This window comes from Neodiprion lecontei, chromosome 5, assembly GCF_021901455.1.
Source record: "Neodiprion lecontei isolate iyNeoLeco1 chromosome 5, iyNeoLeco1.1, whole genome shotgun sequence".
In the NCBI taxonomy this organism is placed as follows: domain Eukaryota; kingdom Metazoa; phylum Arthropoda; class Insecta; order Hymenoptera; family Diprionidae; genus Neodiprion; species Neodiprion lecontei.
In genome coordinates this window covers 6932552-6957659 of record NC_060264.1, presented here as the reverse complement: position 1 = coordinate 6957659, position 25108 = coordinate 6932552, and the positions used below count along the sequence as shown (strand labels likewise).

General features: G+C 39.1%; 1 protein-coding gene across 3 annotated transcripts in view; it reads right to left on the bottom strand.

The window, feature by feature from the left end:
* LOC107225331 (BMP-binding endothelial regulator protein) overlaps window positions 1–10730 on the bottom strand; it is a 62636-nt gene extending 51906 nt beyond the window's left edge. Inside the window, exons 1-2 of one of the 3 annotated variants that reach the window (XM_046741356.1) lie at window positions 10581–10730; window positions 8834–9185 (exon numbers count right to left, since the gene is read on the bottom strand). The gene's annotated coding sequence lies outside the window, so the exon portion shown is untranslated. Of the gene's footprint in view, window positions 1–8833; window positions 9281–9673; window positions 10103–10580 lie in introns of those variants that run through there. The other 2 variants (XM_046741355.1, XM_015665758.2) reach the window with 2 other exon arrangements.
* Window positions 10731–25108: the final 14378 nt, after the last annotated feature.

The following is a 25108-nucleotide window of genomic DNA, read 5'->3' as shown; positions in this document are numbered from 1 at the left end:
CGCATTACGTTTTCAGCCGATCTAATGTTTCAATTGGAAAATCTGTTCTACAATGGACCAGTTTTTTTTTTTTTTTTAAATCGAATCGTACATTTTTGTTTCGATTCAAATATTCTTTATTCGAAAATGGACAACTTTATCAGGAAATTTTTTTTTTTCTTACAAAGTTGGAATAGTTCGCGAGATGCAAGAAAAAATCAAATTATGGACAGCGTTTCTTTTTTTTTTTTTTTTGGAGTTAAATCTACAGCAATTGTGGCAAGATATACAAAAACAATAGTAAGAGTTGCAATATGCTTGGGTATGTCTACCAAAATTGATGTAGATTTGGGTCCAAAAAAGTGCCGTCCATATATTCACCACAAAAGATGTAAAAATCTACATCACATGTTTTTTTTTTTTTTTCGTGCATACTTTTTTCCACCCCTAATTGATTTTACACGAATTTTTAAGAATTTTGAAGCATTTCATCTTCGAGTATAGGTTCAAGTCCGTTTGTAAGAGGAAAATTTTCCAAACGCTACTCGAAGCGATATCGATTTCGTATTAATGCAACACTTGAATTGAAAGACGAAAAAAATCGTGTTCCAATCAACATTAATTCCGTCGACAATAATCAATTTTCTATTTAACTCAGGTTCGTTATGCGAGTATGGAAGGTTACTTACAATTCCGGAGAACTATAATCTAGACCTGTTTCATTGAACTCAAACAAGTATACAAGGGGGGAAATAATGCGCACTGGAACTACCAGCGCGCGGTTTATAATCGGCCCTGGGATGCAGTGCGTGCTGTTCTGGGCGTAATAAGTATCGAGAATTTTCTTTACGCGTAGGAACAAGAACTCCGAGTTCCTGGTACATATCTTTTAACCTGAGGAAAAATACGCTTTTCCACAATTACGTTCAAACCGATTACGTTGCTTCAATCAAACGATCAACCACGCGTTATTCAATCTTACACGTGGAACCCAATTTCGATATACTACATGGATTCGGTCGCGTTGCGATAAAAAAAAAAAAAGAGACACCAATAAAAAATATTTAAACAATAATAAACTTGGCAAAAATCAATTTTATCAAAATGCTGTCGCTGTTTTTTTTATTTCTTGGTTTTTTTTTTACTCACAATTGGAAACAAGCATTACGAATCGCTGTCGATCGATGAACTCAAACAAGTCTTTTTGTAATCCGAACCATAATTGATGTTGATGCTGATTTTATTTTATTTATTTATTTGTTTATTTATTTTTTCATCAGAAAGTTCCGTAAATTTTTTGACGAAAGAATAACGCGATTTTTTGTACTCCTCTTTGATATCGGAAAGAAAAAAAAAAAAGAAGAAAAAAAAAAGAAAAAAACAAACAAAACCAACAAATTTTGCTCTCGTTTAAAAGCTGATGAATTTGTACTCTCGACAATTATTCTTGAAACCCTCGAAATCCGACTCTCGTAAAATAGACGCCCGTTGTTAACAGGTGCATATAAGACGAGGAGCATGCTTCGAGGGTGATCGTAATACGCAAGGCATGTGTAGTAATGGCTTAGAGAGTCGGGACGAGTTCTTTCTTACGCTTGGTTCTTTTACTCGATGACCGCGAGAGAGGCTTCGTTACGATTGTGAGATACGTTGTACGTGCCCCGGTGCGTTGTATCTTGTGCCTAGAGAACAAGTGGGTATATCGCATGTACACACACACACACACACGCGCACACACGCACGCAAACCTGGCACAGGTATACCATAACGTAATATATTTTGTTAGAGAGCATACGGATGATTGTGAGCTGGCTTCGAAGTTCTCCGGGTAGCTCAAGGCCATTCGCGCGGTGTCTGCTTTACAATTGAAAAACCCGAAGAGTCGGGATATCTACTCGGGAATTGAGCAATATCAGCCTTAACAAGGCGCCCGTTGCGTGATAAAAGACGAAAAAAAAAAGAAAAGAATTTAAAAAAAAAAAAAACGTCCCACAACCAATCGTAAAAAAGGTGTAACGCTAATTATAACTCTTCGAATGCAGCGTCACTCCTCGATTACGTGTATAATATAAATATATAATATATATATATATGTATCGTCTATCGTCTATCGATTGTTGAAAATATAACCTCCATAACAATTCAACTGAACAAACATCGCGGTAATATAATTTCTCCAGTTGTACCTACATTATGTTTCTGGACTTGTATCTCCGGAAGAAAAAATCTGATTAGACGCCGTTTTTTAAAATTCTCTAACGTAATTCACGGTCCATCGTGTAATTACTCCGTTGGAAAAATTTAACTAAACAAACAATAAATTTCCCGGCAGGTCCACCATATATTTGTGTTATTTGTTACATTTCTGTTGGTGAATATGACAACGCATTTTTTGTAATTTTAAAATTTGAATTATCACATCAACATTTAATATGTAAGTTTTTTTTTTCAGTTAGTAATACGTTCAAAAATTGTTAAATCAAGCCAAAAATTTTAGTGAACCCGTTGGGATATTTTTTTTCTAACCGTGCACATTACGACGATGACAAAGAAGAAAATTCACTCAAAACTTATCTTGCAGTCACAATTATTTGTAATTATCTCCTGTCAGTGGTATTATTTTCTCGGTAAGAAACTCCGATTTGATTCACGGATATCATTCGTGTACATGGTACTTTTTCATCTGTCGCGTATGAATAATTATGGTGAAATTTTTACCCATGAAATCGTTTATACCTATAACGAAAGTTCGCACGCGTTGATTTATACATTTATTTACAGCTATCGCAATAATTATAACAACGTTAATAATGATAATGGATATTCGTTAGAAACACGATTTTAATTAGTCAAGCTTCCATGTAATTGTCCACTAATTACATTCCTTCTTACACGTGTTACATATTTTTCTCTCGGACATTTTAGTCTCATCTTTTTTTTTTTTCTTTTATCCTGCAACGCACTACCTGCCGAGATTTAACTTCATCATTATACCCCGCGGGGCATTTAGCTGACAATGAAAGACTTTTAATCGCTCGTGACAATTGGAAATACTGCAATTCAATTAATTGCGGTGTATAAAAATATCGAACGTAGGTATTTAACGATATCGCGGCGCCACGTCGATTATTACACGATATCTTCAGACAAGACTCAGGACCGATAATTTTGTCTTACGGAGATTCATCGTTGTCAATTAATCCGATCATTGTATATTGATGTTCTTTCGTTTTTCAAGTTACCGGAATTTTTCTAATCCAATTTAACGATCATCGATGTAATCCTATTCTCTTACACATGCCAAATTAGATATTTTCTCAAAAGTGATTAACCACCTTAAATCAAAAGTGAACAGAAAAGGAAAAATATCAGAAAGAATAAAAAAAAAAAAATAACCGAAAGAGAGAGAATATCAACGGACCGCGCTGGTGAAATATTTAACAAATATTTACATTATGTTGCAACGATTATAGTTTCAAATGGCAAACTTTTGGCAAGCCGACCAGCCAGCCAGTGCAGTCTTAGCCTGCAGCCTGCAGCCGCGCTAAAATCTGGTTTAGATGTAAGGCGTGTGTACATATGTATATATATATATATATACACACACACACACACACACACACACGGTTAAAAATATTTGAATCTCGTTTCAGATCTGCGTACACAAGTATACCTAATAACAACGCGTGCGTGAAGATAATATCTCTTAGACGAGAAAACCAATTCTCTCTGTATGCCCACTCAAGTAAGAGATATTATGCATACATGTATACACACACATATATATATATATACCTATACGACATACGGACGAATAACACAAGCGTGTATATTTATATAGATGTAAAAGGTGTACCGGACAAGTACGTATGCAAGTGGATGTGCACATATCGCGATAAATTGTTCAACAAGTTAAACCAGGTGTGCGTTGTATGTATAAAGGAGAGGGCTTGACGTTGCAATTTCTCTCTCCCTCTCTCTCTCTCTCTCTCTCTCTCTCTCTCTCTCTCTCTCTCTCTCTCTCTCTCAACCCTCAGCTTAAGAGGCACTTACTCAATCGTACATGTTTTCTTTTTTTAAATGTTTTTATTTTATTTTATTTCACTTTAGTTTTTTTTTACTCCTTTTAAAAATCTCCTCTCACGTGAGTATCCTTTGTCTCTTTTTCACATACGCGCGTACATGTCGCGTATACGCCACTGTGTATGCTGTATATTTATCTGTTACACCGGGAGGATTGCCTCCCAAGTCACTACCGCGTGGCAGGTCGTTAACTAAACGACTGTGGTATCCATGTTACACTTACCGAAGGGAGTGAGAGACTTTGAGCCGTTTTAATGACAGTTTGCACTTCGGCTTGCCACCGGTCAACCTTTTTCCAAGTGTAATAAGCAATAACGCGTACAGCATCGTAATTAGAGTAGGTACACCTATATCACTCTTGATGCCCACGCGCGCGAAGGTGTTTCAATCACACTGAGAGATATTTTTATTTCCGGTTACCGCTCGGTCATTAACTATTTTCATCTTTTACCGCGATCGAAAAATATAGTCCTAGGTTGAAAATGAAAATTAGTTTATTATATATTTATATATTAGCTATTCTTTCTCATTACGATCACTTTTGCTAGATTTTCTCGTGTCTGTTGCGAAAATTTAACGCTCGTGCAACGATAAATTGACGTTGAAGCCTTGTTTAACTAAAAAAGTAGAGTAAACCTCGCAAACTGATTTTACGTTGCAATTACCAAAAAAGGATCGACGATAGAGCAAAATGGTTAGGCGTACCTCGTTTTTCGTATTTCCAACAATATTTAAACAGTTTTTTTTTTCTTTAACGATACTTGTTTTACTGAATTTTTCTAGTTACCGTAACAAATGACATTTTTCTCACTGCAATGTTTCGGGGCGAGGGACATTTTTGCACGTCTATTAGATCCGACGACTGACTAACATTATTTTTTTCTTTTGTCTCTCCATCTCAGGTGTGTATCGGGTGCAATCTTAAGATGGAGCTTATCTTAATTAGCCTGTGAGACTTTTCCTCGAAATGGGGAAACGCCGTTCTCGCAAACATCCGACATCTATCCAGAGCCAAAATAGGTATGTAAAGATATCTATATATATATATATATCATATATATACGTCTTCGGCTACCTGACTGTGAGTCAGTGATTTTATTTTCTGCTGCACCCTCGCCGCGGAGAACTTTCAACGATATATCGACGTGAGAATAATAATAACAACAATAATAATTGCATATCGCGTAGAGCAAAAGTAAATGAAAAAAAACTCGGCTGTGAAGAATAATAACAGTTTTTTTATCACCTGCATACCGGGGTGATTCAATTTTTATTGACGATCAAACATACACGCATAATAAACATTTGAATATGCAAAGTAATTGGCGTGGCGTGCAGAAATAAGAGATTATACAGAGCGATGCTGATACCGCTGATGTTGCGCACGTGTAGTCGAACAAGGATGTTAACTCTTTATCAATATTTATAATGCGAATTAGAGGATATGCGAAAAGAAGAAGAAGAAGGAAGGAGAAGGATGCAGGTTATACGGGGAGTTTAATATAAATAATCCTCGTCGAAAGCGCGGCTGCGGTTTTATCCGTGCACGACTTGCCGAGCGCAATATCAATTCAGCTGAGCTTCGCTGCACTTGGTTGTACGTGTAATCGTTATTGTTATCGTTAATTTTATTATTGCAATAACGCGTCGTCTATCGCCCTCCGATGTCGCGCGAAATTCCATCACAGCCTCGACTATACATAGGTATACATAATGAATTCGATGATTCGTCACGCGGCGTGTGGATGCTGCGCTCCGAAGCTCGATCGGAGGATTTTTCAACGCCGCGATATCAGAGTGTACGGATGGATTGCTAAGGAGGAGCGTTGGCCGTCAGGAACGAAGATTGGACCGTCTTCGTGTGTGGGTATGGAGAAATGGTCGTGTCGACGTTGTACCGAATGTATGGTAATAATGAAAGAATGTAAATTCGAAAATTTGGCGAACTCGAAAAAGACGGCTTTGCCAGTCTTGCGTGGCTTCTCTCATCGGAAGCAAGCATTCAAAAGGGTAAACACAAAAGGTGAAAACACGAAAGGATATCCTGTTCCGGTCCAGGAGATCCCGAGTACCTTTTTTACTCATTAGAATAACATACGTGCACTGAGAGAAATTTTTATTTCCTGTTACCGTAAGAAATGACATTTTTCTCAGTGTGGAAATGTTCAAATATTAACCCTTACGCTCTAAATTTCCACGGTTTTCTTTTTAAGTACATGTGTCTGTCCGCCAGAACTTAACCATTGTACAGGTTAAGGGTTAACGGAGGAATAGTCGTAGAATGACGTTGCTGAAATATTGTCCTTCGAACATTACCGTCCCTAACTTTCGTCAGTCACTGATTACGACAGTGATAGGCAAGTGAAAACGAGCTTTGATAAGCCTGAGGGTAAATCGCATTACGGTGTTTCGTTTTCGTTGCAATTCCACGGAACAATTATTCCGTTTAACGAGGTTGAAGTTGTTAACGTCACTGTAACGATGTAATACGTTTAGAAGAAATCGTTGCTTCGCTACTTTGGGATTGTCGTTAATTGTTCGACAACGCCTTGAAAGTCATTCTAAAATTGGAGAACAATCAATTTTTCCATCGCATTTTCAGCCTCGTAATTCCGAAAAGTCAAACTAATCGTAAGAGTCCCCCCATCAACCCTGACCAACAATAAGTGAGTCCTGTGACTATTCGAGTAACGGTTTCCAATGAAGTGTGCGATACGATAGTGCTTAAATATGTTTTCAGGAAGGAAATTTATTTTCGAACCGATTAGACGATTGCTAAATTACACGCCATACGCGACTATCACGATTACGAGCTTCACGAGCTCCGTTGCTAAGTATTAATCTCCATTCTATTTGCCCAACTCGAGTCAAGCTTCATAGTTTACAACTAGGTGGGCAAGTACCATATGCCTCTCTGCACATACGTATACTATACACGCTTTTCCCTGAATCATTATGCTGTACGCGTTGTTTACTCTTTGATAACTGTATCAGAAATGAAAGTAAATTGCGGTATGTCTGAGTGTGCCTGTTCCACTGGAACGCTTTCGCGAGTTAGTGTTGGGCATGGATTTCGCACTCCGCACATTATCGCATTATCAGAGACGTACAAAAATTCATGTATCCAACGGAGGAGTTTAACGTTATACAACGTTATACGCAAAGTTATACGATATCGTATCGTCATCATCCCCCACTCAAATACGATTATTCAAATTTATCGTCCGGCTCTATTATACGTATATACTTGATAATGTAAAAAATTTTGTAATATATTTCACGTCGTGTCTAGTCGATGAGTATCATCGGGACGATCCGACGTCCTTCGTCTTGGGTAAAATCACTGTCCCGCACAAGTACGTACATGTGTACCTTTAACAGCTGTCACAGGTCTGTATCCTATAAATAAGTGTCGCTGTATCTTCTCTCTCTCTCTCTCTCTCTCTCTCTTTCTCTCTTCCTCTTTCTCTTTCTCTCTTTCTTCCTCGGTGGCAGCCCGAGGTTGACAGTTTATACGCGTATGTAATAAGAGGCCTCGGCAACGACTGACCAACATTAAACAACAATGAGTAACAAATAACGACTCCATGCCGTCTGACCGTCTCTCGGTCTCTGTGTCAGCGACCTGCAACGTTGTCCGCTTGTAAAGCTCTTCGTTATGTCTATATTATAATCGACGCAAAGTTTAATTGCTATCGTTGCGAGGTATATAAATTATACGACTTGTTATAAAAATACCGTTTTCTTTTCGTTTTTTTTTCTTTCCTCGTTGTCCTATCTCTTTCAAAAATTATATCGTCCGCGCTAACTTTGAATCGACATTTTTATTTTTGTTTCTCTCGGCTCACATTTGACAGATTACCGAGGTCTCTGATCCGATGCATTTTGCCCGGTTGATACCGAGTTTGAAAAAATTTTTACTCGAAACTGTAAGAACTTGCGGAACCAAAGACTTTTTTTTAACTGCAAAACGATCGACTTTTCTGTTAAGACCAAATCTTTGTGCTGATTCGATACTTAATTGTTTTATATAAAATTTTTTCATCGATTATCAGGACTGATCAAATTGAATGCCAAATGTCTCTTCGTCACACTTCGTCGTAACACGGTACTTTACGATACGCGACTATTAACGAAAGAAAATCAATCTTCTTCGAGTGTCAACGTGTTTAAAAATTTCCACCCGCAACGAGTAAATTCTCACTCATCGTATAACGAAAATGTATTTTTATTGTGAAAAAATGTTGTTCAATCGAATGCCAACTTATATACTACGTAATTCGTGTAACGACAAAGAAAAATTTACTCATCATAGTAGGTACAGTTTTCTCGATGCGTTACGTAAAAAATGCAGATTCATACTCGGCTGTAAATCACTTTTTCATATTTTCAAACCGAATCATGCGTGTAACACGAACTTGAATTTGAAAGGGTTCAGCTTTCCGACACGAAGTGAAAAACGCGCGATTAACCGCGAGTTGAATTAGTTGACACAATTGAAATAAAAAAAAAAAAAAAGAACAACTTTCCAACAATCAATGCTTGATAACAACAGCAATAGAGGTTCGCAAAGTATCACGAGAGTTTGTTTCACCCTCTGTAAACTCGCCAGAAATTAAAAGCAATCCCGAATTTCGACCCTTCCAAATTTCCATCGTCCCTCACCGACGACTGTTCGTCGATTTGATTTCAAACTTTTTTTCCCGCTCTTTTTTTTGCACGCCTGCCGGCAGTGATACAACTCGGTTCAACCTGTCAGTTAGTTACGTACCCGTGCGCACGTCCAGATGTATAAGCGCGACTGGCGGCTGCAGCAGCAACATCAGCATCAACAGCAACAGCAGCAGCAGCAGCAGCACCGCGTTCTCTCACCTGTTGTTCCACGAGGACGAGGGCAGATCGTTCGCTCAGTTTCTCGCTCATCCGAGGTTCCCGCAGCGCAGATACTCGGTCGCGTCAGTTTCCTCCTCGAGTCCACGGCGCACTTTCGTTATTGTCAAAACAACAATTTTCACGTATACTCTTTCATTCCCTTTTCTTTCGTCGTTACATATCCTCTTTTTCAATTTCTTCGACGACGACGACGACGGCGACTACGGCGATTACTCGGATCGTCTACCTTTCTGCGGGTTATATTTTATACGTCAGTTTTTTTACTTTACAGTTATATATACAACAGGTATTATTATTACTCGATTCGCAGAGGAAATATTATATTCTAGTATACATATTATACATGTGTAATATATATATATATATGTATATGTATATATATACGTATGTATGTATATACATATATACGTATGTATATATATATATATATATATGTACGTATATAGCGATGCAGGACGAGGAAAGAGAAAAAGGAACAGCTGCGGAGGAAGATTATTGCAGAAAACAAGGAATTTAGACAGAGGTTTCTTTCATTTTGCGTCGTCGTTCGAATTGTTTTTTTCTTTTTATCACACGGAAATCTGCTCCGAACAAACTGTTTAGGGTATATTGGTAACAATCTCTCTGGCGGTGCACGAAACGTCAAATGAGATCTCGATTGGCGCGTGCTGATATTATTATTACTATTATTATTATTGTTATTATTATTATTATGTACCGGTACTACCACACACGTCACTGTATATTAATACGTTATTTCTTTTTTCTTCTTTATTAGATAACTGCAAATCATTGCAAAGAAGTTTCCTTTCGTTGTTTTATTTTTCTTCTTTCTTTTTTTTTTTTTTTTTTTCTTTTATTCTTCTCTCTTTGGGTTCTTTCGTATTTCAACCGGTCCTACCGTATATCTGTCAATGGACACAGTGTATTTATTAACGATCGTCCCTTTAAGTCCACCATTAAAACACCCGAACTGTAGTGAAACTAGTGTCAACGTGATAAGGTGCCGTCGTCCGTTCGGCGGTCGCACATCGAAGATGTAATTTTCAACTGTCGGGGCAGAGTGACATTTGCGATAAGAATATAATATTATGTAGATGTGCGTGTATTTTTATTTTAATTATTTTTTTTTTCTTTTTTTTGTTTTTTTTTTTTTTACATTTATTATTTTCTCGGTCTCGTTGTTAATCGAACATATCGTCTGTTGGCCGGTGAAAACAAACGGATATTATTCACACACACGGTGGTAGTGATTGGAAATGAGACGAGATGAAGAATAAAAAAAAATAAAATAAAAAAATAAAATATTGTAAAATAACAAATGAGTAAAAAACAAGAGTTTAAAACCGCGGGGTTATCCCGAACGCGCCATCATGGGTATGTAAAACAATTATACAATATCGTCTCTGAGGTGATAAAATTTATTATATTATCGAGAGGATCGATCGGGCCATAGAGAGAGCGGGAAACCGAGAAAGCCAGAAAGGGAATAGCTGGAGGAACGCGGACGAGAGAGACGGAGATAGGTGGACAGATAGATAGATAGATAGAGAGAGAGAGAGAGATACGGAGAGACAGATATAGAGAGAGAGATAGAGAGAGAGAGAGAGATATGACTCCCTCACCGCGTTTGCCGCTTGCTCCGGCTGTACTGAGTTCCGTTGCCGCGACTACTAGCCTCAAGGAGTATAGAGAGTAGGAGAGGAAGAGACGAAGCAGGAGTTGCCGGAGTAGGAGAACGCTCTCTGCTCTCCGGCTCTCTGACCGTGCCTGCGGAGTCAGCGCGCTACTCGCTACTCGCTCTACTCGCTCTACTCGCCGCTCGCCGCGCAAAGTCGGGCAAGTCTCCGCGACGGTGGTGGGGGGAGAGAGAGACGCCGAAGACGCGAACTCGCCGAAGAGAGCGAAAGAGAGCGAGAGGAGGGGGGTGGGAGGGGGAAACGCGTCGCGTCGCGTTGCGTTGCGTTGCGTTGCGTTACGTAGCAGCTACGCTGTACATTCACATGTACGCGTACGTACGTACGTACGACGCTACGAGTTACGCGCGCGCAACTATCTGCATGTAATGAAGTAAAATACCGGTGATGAGGAGACGCGCGGAGCTTGCGAGCTGATTGCGAGCTCACTGAGCTCCGGGGAAATCAACGATGCCGATGCTGAAGCTGTCGCCTCGTGCCTCTCTCGGGATAAGTACGCGAGGTGTAGGTATAACGTACTCTACGGGAATCCAAGAACGCTGCCGAGACGTATTATACACCATTACCCAGAGTTCCTTGCGTTCTTCGTAGAGATCCCTTTGGTACGTACGCACCGAACGATCTCGCGCAAAGCAACAACTCTGTCTGTTTTGCGAGCTCGACGAACCGCGTTCGGAATCTTGAATGACATACTTGATTTCTACGTTTCTCGGGGTGCCGGACGGACGGGATCGGGAACCGGGAACTCTGCTGCTTCTTGTTCTCACGGATTTTACTAATACGCATCTTCGGCTCGGGGCGTACAAGTCCGCTATCTTTGTCAGCGTGTGTATTCGGGTTTTCTCGTTCTATCGGATCAATCCTTCGACGATATTCATTCACCCTCGATTCTGGACTTGGGACGTCTCGAATCGCATGTTAGTGCACTGAGAAACATTTCATTTGTTGCAGTAACTAGAGAAGATCGGTAAAACAGGTATCGTTGAAAAAACTGTTTGAATATTCTTGGAATTAGGAAAAACGAGGTACGCGCAACCATTTTGCGCTATCGTCGATCCTTTTTTTGCTAATTGCAACGCGAAATCAGTTTGCGAGGTTTACTCCACTTTTTTAGCTACACGAGGCTTTAACGTCAATTTATCGTTGCAAAAATTTAAAATTTAAGTGATCGTAATGAAAAAGAATAGTAACGGATACCAGACTATCCGGTAACGGCTAGAAAATTAATTTTCATTTTCTACCTAGAACTATATTTTTCGACTGTGGTAAAAAATGAAAATAGTTGAAGACTGAGCGGTAACCGGAACTAAAAATTTCGCTCAGTGCGACTGAAAATCTGACTGGGCTCACAGAAACAGGATGTTAACGATAAGTTATGTAGCCTCGCGTTATGAGGCCGATCAAAGGGCTGCGGGGGAAATAGCTTTAATCGATCTCTTCACTCGTAAGCTTTCAAACTCAGGCTGAGAAAATTCAAGTGTATAACGAGGAGTGTATACATACCGAGAACAAACTTAACATGTAACATACTTGTGAAAAGTTAAAAGTTAGAGACTTATGCAAACCTGAAACGAAGCTTATAGGATTAATCTTTCTTTCCAAGAATCAGTCGACTGGTCCTTACAGTACATATAATTTGGATTGATGGATGTAATTACGTATTTTCCTGTAACAGATTAGATTTAATTCGCAAGCTTAGATTCGAATTTTCCTCGTCGAAGGTGGCACTGATAACTTTTTGGAAAGCCCCGACAGCTAAGTAGATATTTTCGGAATAAAACGATTCGCGTTACCAAATCTGGCGTAATATTACAGTATTCAATTAAGTAAAATGTGGAAATCAGAACAGTTCTATTGGAGAAAATTAACGATTTTTAAATCACCTGTCATTCCGAACCGGGCGCGTGATCTTCTATACTCCAGGTATTCTGTGAAATCAACTAAACGTACTACCGTGAATAATCGAAAAACAAACAAATAAAAAACAATTTAAAGATTGCGGAAATGTGTGAGCAAACAAAAAAGAAAAAAAAAAAAGAACAACAAATATTTGTACCTAATACTCTTTAGAATTTTTCCACCTCAGATCAATACCCGAACCTCGAACAAATTGTCACCCTCTGCATTCGTGCTTGTCTGATTTTTCGTCTTCGACTCAAGCGCGTAATGTACACAGCGTTGTGTGATCTACGTACAGCAAGACGTAAAATTAATAGAGATCGAATAAATTGTTGGAAAATTAAAATGTACGAATCGAGGCTTGGGTTCATCTCAAGTCGTAATTGTAAATAAAGACACGGGTATTCGAGGCGTGGAAGGAGAAGGAATTGTTCTGTAAGAGAAAATGTAGGATGCTCGGTATCTCCTGGACCGGAAGTTGAGGGTAATTTTTGATAACGGGTTAAATTCTATTCTACCGTGACGCATTCGTCTTAGATAACAGGCTTCACGACGCGGCTATCAGCTACGACACAATAAACAAACGTGTTCTTCAAAACACTTTGTACACATATATGTGTAACGCCCACGATCGGTATAATCGGTGCTAAAGAAGCTAGAATTTTTCGTATCTTTTCACGTACACGCATACACATTTATATAGATTTATACACACACACACACACATATGTATATGCATATTTTGCGTAAATTAAAAATTAATTAAACGACATGATTTTACAACGGTTGAAATGAGTCACGCAAAAAATAAAACCCACAATATTTTCTGATAAGTCTAGTATTTTTGGTTATTAATTTCGAAAAAAAGTGAATTTTTACATGATTTAACTTTAGTTAGCGAATAATTTTAAGTGACTTTTATTCTAGCTCACTAAATTCCCGACAAAAATATATGTCGGAAATGTATAGACATCGCTTTGTTGCCGAGCTACAACATTCAGAAATAACCAAAGTTATTTTCTCGTGTGAATTAAATGGAAAACGAAAAATTGCGTTCAGGTACCATTAAATACTAATATTAAGGTCTCAAATTATAAAGAGCGTTTTTTCCCCGCTTCCTACTAAACTGTTAAACGTGTGCCTTTTGAAGAAAAAAAAAATTCGATTTTTTTGGATATTGTACATAGGTACGTATGTATATGTATATGTTACATACTCTTATCGTCAGTTCTCGCAGAGACGTTCTTATAACAGAGAGCATCATACATTATTATTTCGCCTTTTTGTAAACCTCATATCTTGCGTTTTCTATATGTATATAACCGAGTGCCAGTGCTTGAGCGACATGAAAATGATTAAAAATAGAAATGGACGGAGCTTATTTTCGATCGAAAACGAATTAACGATTAGTCTACTTCAATGTTGCGGGTTCGACTTAAAAATCAGTATAGAATGAAATGGATATCGCTCGATTGTGTAATAAAATTGACTACATACCGAGGTGGTTAGTTCGTTGAGAAATGAAGAAATATAAAAATACGAATCAAATCGACGAGAAACAATTGTTTCGATTTACCTAATGGAAAATCTCTGCAGACGATCAAAGTGTAATCGGATTCGTTTTAGCGTATATTGCAGATACAACAGACGTTGAGCTCGATTATTATAACATTGGCAAAAGATCGTTTCTTTTCTTCTCTTATCTTGCGCAAATGTGTTTCCATATGTATATAAATATACATATATATATAACATATATATATACGGAGGCCGATTGCCTCCGGACAAGATATTGAAAAATGCGGCGATGCTTTCTTTTTATTCAGTTTTTTTCCTATTACATTTATTTCGTAATTTGTGACGCATTTTTGTTTCTATTCTTTCTTTCTTCGTTCTGTTTCTTTTTGGAGTTTTTCGTATGCAGATATACATATATACTATATATTCTAGCTTATTTTATCTATATTTCTCTATCTCTCTCTCTCTCTCTCTCTCTCTCTCTCTCCCTCGTCTCGCCGCTGCCAGCTAATTGAGTTTGCGCGATGTAACGCGAGCGAAAACAAAATTATAATAATTCACGTAGGCTTAATACGTTTCTTTGCGTGTGTAAGAGTGCGACACATCCGTGCATTTTCCAACGCGATTGTGTCGGTGCGCACATTGGAATGTTGCCCTCTTGTCCGGAGCCGTCTTCTGTATCTTTGCAGGCTCGTCTGTTCAAACAGTTAAAAAGGCACCGCTCTCGAGCGAATTTCGCCTCTGATTCGCCATTCGTTTGTTAGCTTATTTCTCCGGCATCTATTCGTGATACGTTACATCGCCTATCTATCGTACCTACTCTACCTAGATGAGTATACGTGTAATATGACGTGGAATTTCCGGTCGCTGTTTACTCCTTCGCTGATGCGGCAGCATCTGCTCACGATCGGCTCGACATACTTAAAATGCGACCGCCTGTACGCTCCTGCCGCGGATTTTCATTCCGGTGAATTTACACATCCGCATAATGTGTAATATCGCAGAGTCTGAGTATCGTGTCGCGTGAGATACGACGAAACTCATTGACGTCTTTTCTGCGAAAATTTTAATTTTGCTCATATTTTCCTGTATACGATTTGTTAATTAGAAATTGCGCCAAGTTGTCTGAATTTTCGATTTTATCATTCTGAAATATTTCACTCGTACGGGTTTCTCGAACCATTCGACAAGTGCGGGGAATTTTTTGAATAACGATTTTACCATCATTCCAGTTTAATGCGACAAATTTATTACTCAAAATTTCATACTCAATCCGTTGATTGAGTCAGGACAATTATGGCGGGATTCGGAACCGTATAAAATTTATCTCGACCGTACCGTAATAAAATTTTAATCCATTAAAATTCGTTTACAATTATCCACGTGATTGGAAGATGCATGAGTCGATTCGAAGAAATTGCAAATTGTCAAAGAAACAAATTCCCTGAACCTAGGTGATCCGGAGACGAACTTGTTCGATTCAACTTCACCTCGATAAATCTCGCATAGACACGGAGTGTATAGGAAAGTAAAAAAAAAAAAAAAAAAAACTGCAAACGAAAAAGTGGAACGAGCCGAATCGATTCCCGTATCGGTATATGTGTAAAATAGTATAAGCGTACCTGTAATATGCCGGCACATGCTTGTAGCGGCGTTAATGTCTCAAAAGTATGTATAATACAGGCACAAACACAACCACGCTTATAATGAGAATCAGTTAGTATAGTTTATCTGGCCCCTGAATGTCGTGTGGAAGAGCCAGGCATGACCCAATTCCGATTTCCTTTTCGTCCTTCAGACGGCCCCGGTAGTTTATAAAACGTTCAGAGTACCGGTCGCCTAGACTTCTCCGTCATAGATTAACGCGTATACGCAATACCCGTGTATTTGTACATTTATATATACATGTATGTAATCAGCGGTTTATATTATCACGCCTGTATACACGGTATCCGTACGACTTGTTGGCGGCAATCAAAGCAACCGCAACGATACGTACGACCGGGAGCTATAAATCGATTATGTAATGATATACAAGGCTCTCGTTTCTGTCGCGACGTATGCTTTGAAAGAGATAAAAAAAAAAAAAAAATAAGAAGAAGAAGAAGAACGAGAAGAAGAAGGGTAAAAAGAAGTCAAAAACCCAGCTGATCGACTCCGTCTACTTATATCATACAGAGTGATCGTCTAACGAGCGAATAATCCGTCGTCCGTTAAAATCTAATGCGCATGCGCCACTGTTCGAGAAAAGTTCTTTGCCAGGGCTACCAACGGTCACGAACGTAACGTCGGAAATTTTTTAAACTTGTTCCTGGCAGCCAATGTTTCTGAGGTTACCAACACGGCGGTGAACTGTAATCTAAACTTACGACGGGTTGGTCACCCTGACAAATAACTGCTCTAGAATTTTAGCGCATGCGCGTTACACCGTAACGAACGACGGACTATTCGGCTGTTGGACAATCGCTCCGTATATGTATAATCCATGCACGGTGCAACGTTAACACATATCCACTGATACCTGAAATAATTTCACTTGCTTACAACGACGACGACGTCTACGAGCTGCAGGGATTTAGTAGAAGGATGAGGAAAGGGAAAGAAAATGAAGTTGTTAACGACGAGGGTGGAAGGGGCGAGGGGGGGGGGGGGGGGGGGGAAGCAGAGAAAACTTGAAGAATTTCTTTTATGAAAAAACAACATGTCCGTCCGACGAACCGCTGCAAGTATGTATGTGAAACGTATATTTATACGTCCGGTGATCTGTGTGAAATAAGAAATGGAAGAGAGAAAAAAAAAAGAAAAAAAAAAATTAAAACAAAAGAAAATAAAACATCGCGACGGAGGGATCAGCCCCGGCTATACGAGTGATCGTAAAAGCTTAATAACTATCATCGAACTTCTGTCATACATCGACAAGGGTCCGCGCGCCTTTTTCTTCAGCCTTAAACATCGTGGATCCTCGGCGTTCATCCCTGGAGAGATTTTTCGGAGTTTAAAATGCGTCGCGAGCTGCGATCTGAAAACGCGTAAGAAATTTTTGGGATTTTATTTTCATTTTGGATTTCTTTCTTTTTTTTTTTTTTTTTTTTGGAATTTTTTCTATCTTATTGTAACTGTTTTCCACGGATCTTATTTCTTCGTTCTTATTTTCCCGATGTTTGAATTTCGATTGTGCCGAACCGTCGTTTGTTTCTAAATAAAGATAACAAAGACTTACAGTTCAATATGAATGTTCAATCTTGATTTTTACTACTCGCTGTAACGACAAGAAGTTTTCCCTTTTCAAAGTACACGTCATTTTTTTACCTTCCGTTATTGTTTTACCGAAACATCTGATCTTTGACGAAAAACGTTAGTTTTGTATGGAATTAATGAGTATCCGTAGTACTTTCAAGAGGGAAAAAAAAAAAAAAAAGAAAACATATTGGCCGTACTAAGACATTTTTATCCCGCTTATTTGAATATTTTTCTTTGTTTGATTTGAATATGTTAGGAAAGAAGCAAGATATCAATTGTATCCGACATTTATTACGTATTCAGGTTAAATAGAAATATATAATATGAAGAATTATGGGTTCTAACGAAGTCATCAAAGAGGTATTTAGGTAACAATCGTCCGCTTTTAATTTAAAAGAAAGAAAAATATTCAAACAAGAAGAACAAAAATGCCTTTATCTGTGTTCCCCCTTTAAAAGTACTATCGATACCCGTCAGTCCGTATAAATTTCTTCTTTTTTTTTTTTATTTAGAAATAAATGAGGGGGCGGCAAATTTCAAATTCGAACGTCGTTCGAATAAGAACCACCCTAATAATATGTATACCTACACACATATATAATATATCGTATACCTATAACGACGTACGTAAGATCGGTTTCTTTTTTCCTTTACCCAGAGACTGTCGAAATTGCACAATATTGGGTAAATCACGGGCCGCATCAGTTATGAAATTAACGCTGATTTAGGCCGACATCGACAGTCTGATTAGAGGGAAAAATTATCACGCGACATGCGAAGCACGTCGTTTGATTCGGCATGAAGGAATTTTGTTGTTTCACCGTTTCTCATATACGCGAGGGAATCCCGAGTCGTAACAATGTTTACGAGGCCCACACGCGAATTATCCGCGTTACTATAGATACGGCTTATAGACTTGAAATTGCTCGACGAGAAATAAGAAATCACCGCTCAATTGCCGCTCATTATAATTCACGGGCTTGGAATGCACGGTATAGATATACCATAGTAGTATATACGTACAAGTACGTATATCGCTACGATGATAGCTTATATATTCGCGAATAAATTAAGTTTCGCGAACTCGTCCGAAATTTATTACACGTATCTGCCTTCGCTGCTGCATCGATAAATGTGGTTTATTGAACGTGATCAAATTGAATAAAAATAATTTAATTAATTATTTTCGAGCGATTCAATATGGGGCGGCAGGGAGGGGGGGGGGGGGGGAGAAAATAAATAAATAAACAAACAAATAAATAAATAAAAAAGAAATCACGTCAGATTGAATTATTTCGCAGAAATCTTTGGGATCTCGACTCGCAGTCGCGGTAATCGATTTCTTCCGTCTCCTCTCGTCTCTTTTTAATGCCCGTATATTTGTTGAAATTTTTAATTTCGTACAGAGCCGCAACTCGGCGGACGGAACGAGCTTTATAAATAACTATACTGCACGGGGTCTTGATTACGCCACGCGTCACTGCCAAAGGAGCATTATAGGTCAACGTCCGGGTATGGAAAGGCAATTACAACCATGGATAGTTTTTGTATGGAACCAAACTCGCCGCTGCTGCGTCCTCCCGGACATCTTCCGTTATCGGCAAGGTCGTCTTGGCTCTAGGCGAGGAATGTTGAACGATATCTAGATGTATACACCGTGGTACGAACGATTCGATTACGCTGACTGCGTCTATCGACGGTAACTTGTATATTCCCAGCTTCGACTTGTTGCCTTATTTGCTTTTTTATTATTATACATATTGGATGTATCGGAGAACGAAACAGGCAAGCGTAAAAATATATGAGCAAACGGCAAAGGAGCGGGATTCGAAAATCAACTGATCGAACTTCTCGCGCGTTCGTGAAGGAATAATCCAAGCCGGGATGAAAAAACTAGTCTTCGTTTCTTTCCAATATTTACAAGTCCGCGAATTTGTATTACCTATACGTATAGACGATTTTTTTTTTTGTTCATACGTAAATTATACATACATATATATATATATATACATATGTAAATGTTCGTAATAAGGTGCATAAGTAAACGAGGGTATTACATCGTGTATCTGTATGAGGAGAATTTGCGACTGCGATGAAATTCAAGCAAATACCATCAATTTGTCGTGTTTTATTCCGCGTATTAAACGTTCCAGACCGGTATGAGTCAACTTTGACAAATTGTGACAACATACGGATTCGGTCGCGTCGTAATTATTTTAGCTGACGGACTTATGGTTTTTAGGCTATGCAAACGGAGAAATCTTGCCTGTTTATTAACTGTCAGGTCTTCCGATTAAAACGCTTGTTTTAGTTTATTTATCGACGGTTGGTAATTACGATTTCAATGAAATAAACGAGTGCAATTTTTAACTTTATTCGTGAGCTTCCAGCTTGAAAGAAAGTTCTCACGCTTCGGTTAAAACAAAGCCTATGTCGTATCAGCGCGAAAAAAACTTTCATGAGGACTTTGGCGGATAACGTATTTTTAATTTGGTGGAAAAAAAATCGAAGGCTTTTGTTCCGTTAGCGATTTCTCAGGCATTGATCCATTGGAATAATACTGTTGAGATTTCTCCGTTTATTCGATTCTGAGAAATTATAAACTTTGAAACAATGCAATATTTATATTAATTAATTGATAATAGATTCAAGAAAATCGGCCAACCAGTAATTAGTAAGTTTTATTAATTTTATTACGATGCAGCCACACATTGAGTATTTATCAAATTATTGTATCTGTACGCTAAGATTTCTGCTGCGAGAATACAGGAATGAAATATACTGGAATTATTAAATGGAATTGAATTGTTGATTAATTTGATGAAACATTTATTAAATTCATTCGATTTCATCCTGCGATAGTTCATTTTATTGAGATCATCGTATAGTCCACATTGGATGGAAATACTTTTTTTTTATAACCACAAATTTATAAAAAATAGTCTTCTCAAGAAAATAAAAAGACTCTCGGCTGAAAAATCTAACGAATTCCGTAACCGGCAACATTTTTCCCATCGCTTTGATGCGAATTATAATAAAACGTCCGATATCTCAGCTTTTCTTCGTAATTTTAGTTTTTTTTTTTTTTTTTCTATTTTTGAAACAAGTTATCGTAGCTTACGAATACAATAGCGTGATAAGAGTACCGAATGGTCGACAATCTAGGAGCAAAATTATTAAAAAGCATGAATTTTTGGTTGAACAACCTCATAAAACTTAAGAATTTACTGTCAGTATGTAAATACAAATTGAGAAATTTCTCCGCGGCAGGAAAAATTCCGCAAATTAAATCGTACCGTTAGGTCAGTTAAACGATAATCGGAAAAGAAATCGGTTTTTACATTCCGAGTGAAAAAAAAAAAAAAAATTCCAAATTCTTCGAAAAAACCTGCGTCAATCGTACGAAATTAAGAATGACCAAAAATAAGCGATTTTCGATTAAATCGATTATTCTTTTTCGATTCATCGAGTATAATGAATTATTTTTTAAACTCGATTGATCGACCGACTCGATTATTTTTTTTTTTTTCCTTCACAATATGAATTTCTGTGATTAAAGTATCAATTATCATCGTTGTCGCACTTACTAATACTGCAACGAGTGAAATATAAATTAATATTTTCACCTGCTGATTCTAAAATATTTGAAATAAAACTGTAAATTATGAAAAAAACTTTTTCGCCATCAAGACTGCAAACTAAAATTAATGATGAAATTTTATTTCAATTGTACCGTTAAAAAAAAAAAAAAAAAAAAAACACAACTACGAAACAATCAATCAATCGATCAATCTCGACCGATTCTTATCTCAGCAGCATAATCGCTAGTACCTACCACGAAAAGTTTGCTGCATCAGCAGCCAGCGGTTGAGGCGAAGGAGCCGCAAATTGAGAATCGTCGTTTCGGGTTCTCCGAGACATCCGGGGAAAGACCGGGACGCCGGGGTTCCTCCGGGTCGCCACCTGGGGACCACCGACCAGAGCGCCTCGGACTCCTCGAGAGCGGTTAACATGCACAAAGTGGACCCCACGCGGAGAGCGGAGGATTCTCCCCCTTCCCCCTCCCCCTCCTCCTCCTCCTCCACCTTCTTCTTTTTCTTGTTCTTCTTCTTCTTCTTCTTCTTCTTCTTCTTCCGAGACCCGAAGAAGAGCATCCGCCGAGCCAATTGGACCACGCAGCCCGATCTCCGCACCTGTCCGACAGTCGGCCGGCTCGCGAAGAATCTTTTCGGGAGGTTTCAATTGACTTATCTTCTTTTCCCTCACAGAGGCGTATCCAGTCGTCGTCGTCGTCGTCGTGCAACCGCTGACCTCATCTTCCTTTCCTCCCCCTCCCCCCATCCCGTGCCATCTTCGCCGCGCTATTCTTCTTCGGTGTATGTTTTTTCTTTTTTTTTTTATATTTTTTCTCTTCTTCTTCTTCTTCTTCTTCTTTTCCCGTTGTTGTTTCTTTTCTTTTCATTTTTTGTAATTTTTTGTAATTTTTTTTTTTCTTTCTTCTTCTGCTTCTTTTCCTTCTTCCAGGTCTTCCTTTTTGCCTCTTCCCTCATCCCACTAGAGCCAGCCGGGAGGTCCGAGGAATTGGGACGTTGAAACGCACGAATACCGCCGGCTTCATCCCTGTGTGTTCGCCTCCCGCCGACCTGCGGTCCATGTTTTAATCTGTATCGAGAAGAAACCCCCCCTCCCCCCACCGGCTCATTAGCTCTCGGGGCGACGTGAAACGCGCGAGACTCTTCGACGTCGTCACCCTTATTCTCGGAATAATGAATTTTTCGCTTTCTATATAATACCTTTATATATATATATATATATATCCTGCATGTATTTCGCTTCTTTTTCCATTTTTTTTCCCTACTTTACTCTCCTCCTCGTCCTCCTCCTCCTTCTTCTTGTCACATTTTTCTCTTTCGATATTATTCACTTTAGGTGGATCGCTTTTTTTTTTTTTCTCTCTTCCTTTTAATCACACGTATTTAGACCTATACCGTAATACATCGTTTTACGGAACACCGCGATGGTAAGGACAGCTTTATAACAGACCGTTCGACGATTTGCGGGAGGTGAAAAAAAAAAAAAAAAAGAAAGAAAACAAAATTTATCGAGTCATTTTCTATCCTACTTCTTTTTTCACCCCCGATTACTTCTTTTATCTCTTCCCATGCATATTATTTCGATGCGCGTAAGGAAGTTCGCGCAAAAATATTTAACAAACTTGCGACTGTACTTAATTTGCGGTATGAAAATTTCATCACTACACCGATGTATAATGTTTGCGTTATATATTTTTTTCCGTTTTTTTTTTTTTTCGGCCTCACTTACACACCAAACTCGATGGACGGTTCGACGGATAATTGTTTTTCTTTATCGAACGATACACATTCAGCCGGTTGTTTCCAATGCTCGATCTGAAAACTGGGCAAAGACATTTTATCTTGTTATACTTACCGATCGACAAACTTTCCTTGCGTGATTTACAAGTGAGTTGTCGGAACGTTAAAACGCGGCACTTTTTCTGACGATTCTACGAACCTTTTCGAGCCTGCAACCGTGTATAAGTTATTTATTGAAAAGACGACTGACGCGAGTGGTGCAATTAGTACTTGGGATAGGGAAGAGATAGTCGTGAGATACGTGTGCGCGTGTGTGTGTGTATATATATATATATCTAACATACCGAAAATAAATTCGGTAAGTAGTTTGGAAGTGGTAAGGTACACAATAAATTTTACCTAAACGAAACACCGAGGGTCTTCTTGCCTTGATCCTTTACAGTTCACACGGTCTAATCACCCTGTGTGCCAATTAGTTATCTCCTGGTAACAAGCAGCCGTGGGTATCGCCTTCCACCTTAACGACAATCGTTGACGCGAAAATTGGAATTGCGATTGTTACGGAAAGCGGCTTTAATAGCTGATGGTTTGCACGATTACGGTATAACAGCTCGCGCGGTACGGGGAAGTAATTTTAGAAATCTATGTATACAGGGTGGAGGTATATCGGTAGAAGGTACCTACGTCATACGATAAACGGAACACGCCGGAGGCTTTAGCTGGAATATTTTGCCCCATAATCGCGCTCCTTTTTTCCCAATGCGGATATAATCGTACGGATCCATTTCGCAATTGCGCGCAGGCGGTGTTTCGTATCTCTAATTAAAGGCGTTTCGCTATACGGTCGAAGTATACTGCGACTGGATGATAATGTGCAATGGAAATACAGCGGAAAAACTAATCTCGAAAAGTGACTTTGTTTGCTCTTGAAACGCGCGAATCTTCTTTCCGAGCATAGTAATTTTGCGAGAGGCGCAATTTTTTTTTTTTTTTTTTTGGTATTTTGAAATTAAGAAGAGAAAGAAAATAATTATGATTGTACACATTAGAAATCATTGAGAATTAATCGATACCTGGATACGATAGAGTTGGTTAAATCGCGTGACGAGCGTTGCGAATCATGTAAATCGTTATTCAAGTCTTGCTATCGTTCACTTCCAGTTCAGTGATTTACGGATTGATTTTTCCGGCGTTCTTGATGATTTTTAGCGATTTGGTGTAATTTTCGGCAATTCCATCCAATCCGTAGATCACTGAAAGTTGCCTGGAAGGCTCGAAAGTGATTGGAAATCACTGGAAGTTACTCGGTGTGCGATGGAAATCAATGAAAACCACAAGTCAGGGTATGGATCAATAGAAATCACTCGGAATCAACGTGAATGAATAGGAATCATTCACTTGATTTCCAAATGAATGAGCCCGCGTTCTTTCATCTCCATTCTACGCAGAGAGGAGGCAGTTTCGGTCGATTTACCCTGAGAGACGAATCGAATTGACATACAGTGGTTCTCTTGGCGGATTGGAAAACGCCCTGCGGAACTCACAGATTCCTGACATCAAGTGCCGTAATGGCTTCCGGCGATATCTTACCGGGGAATTTAACGATTACCGATCCGTTTCGGACTGGAAGCGCGTCGCCACGGTTTAGAAAATCAGCACATTTAGATAATCAGCACATTTAGATACAATCATCGGTAATCGCTGCGTACCAAGAGCTCCGGTAACTGTAACTCCGTAACCTTCGATAAATCGAAGCCTTCTCATCCTCCACCATCTTCGAGGAATTGCTCCACGGACACTGCACAAAGAGACCGAACTGCATTGGAAAAATTGACAAAACTTCTCAGATTGGGTTCACTTTTCGCTGGTGTTCCTTTTTCACCGAAGTGTCATTGGTTGCAGGGATGCCAAGGATCGAACGATCGATGATCTTCCAATGAGATCGGCGGAAAGTCTTTGATTCAAACTGCCGCCTTGTACTCCCTCCACTGTCTTCGGTGCACAAGGAACGCTGTAAGTGGCGTCTTACGTTAGGCAGATATTTGTTTACGTGGAGTTTGGTCTCCTTGCGTAGTATCCATGAATTGCTCTTGGCAGGACCGGATATGGCGTAAATCGAGAAATTCGAGGATCGGTGAGACACGGAGCGGCGGTTGGAAGAATGTTTATACCTGTGACAACAGTGCGCTTCTTGAGATGCTACCCACTTACCGTTTGTCATGGAGGAGGAAGAAGAGCCGGACTTTAGGGGGAAGAAAAATCGTGTCTTCGTTCTCTTTGTTCTTTTGATTACGTTTAAGTATCGGTCACGATGGGACTCGGCAGACCTGCGAGAAACCCACTTCTCAAAACCTCGCTCGTTTTCGGCCCCTTCCTTCTTCATCTCTTCACCCGCCCCCTGCACGCCCTTCTTCCTTCCAACGGCAAAGAACTTACCGCAAAATACTTCCCGCGGCACTTAAAACC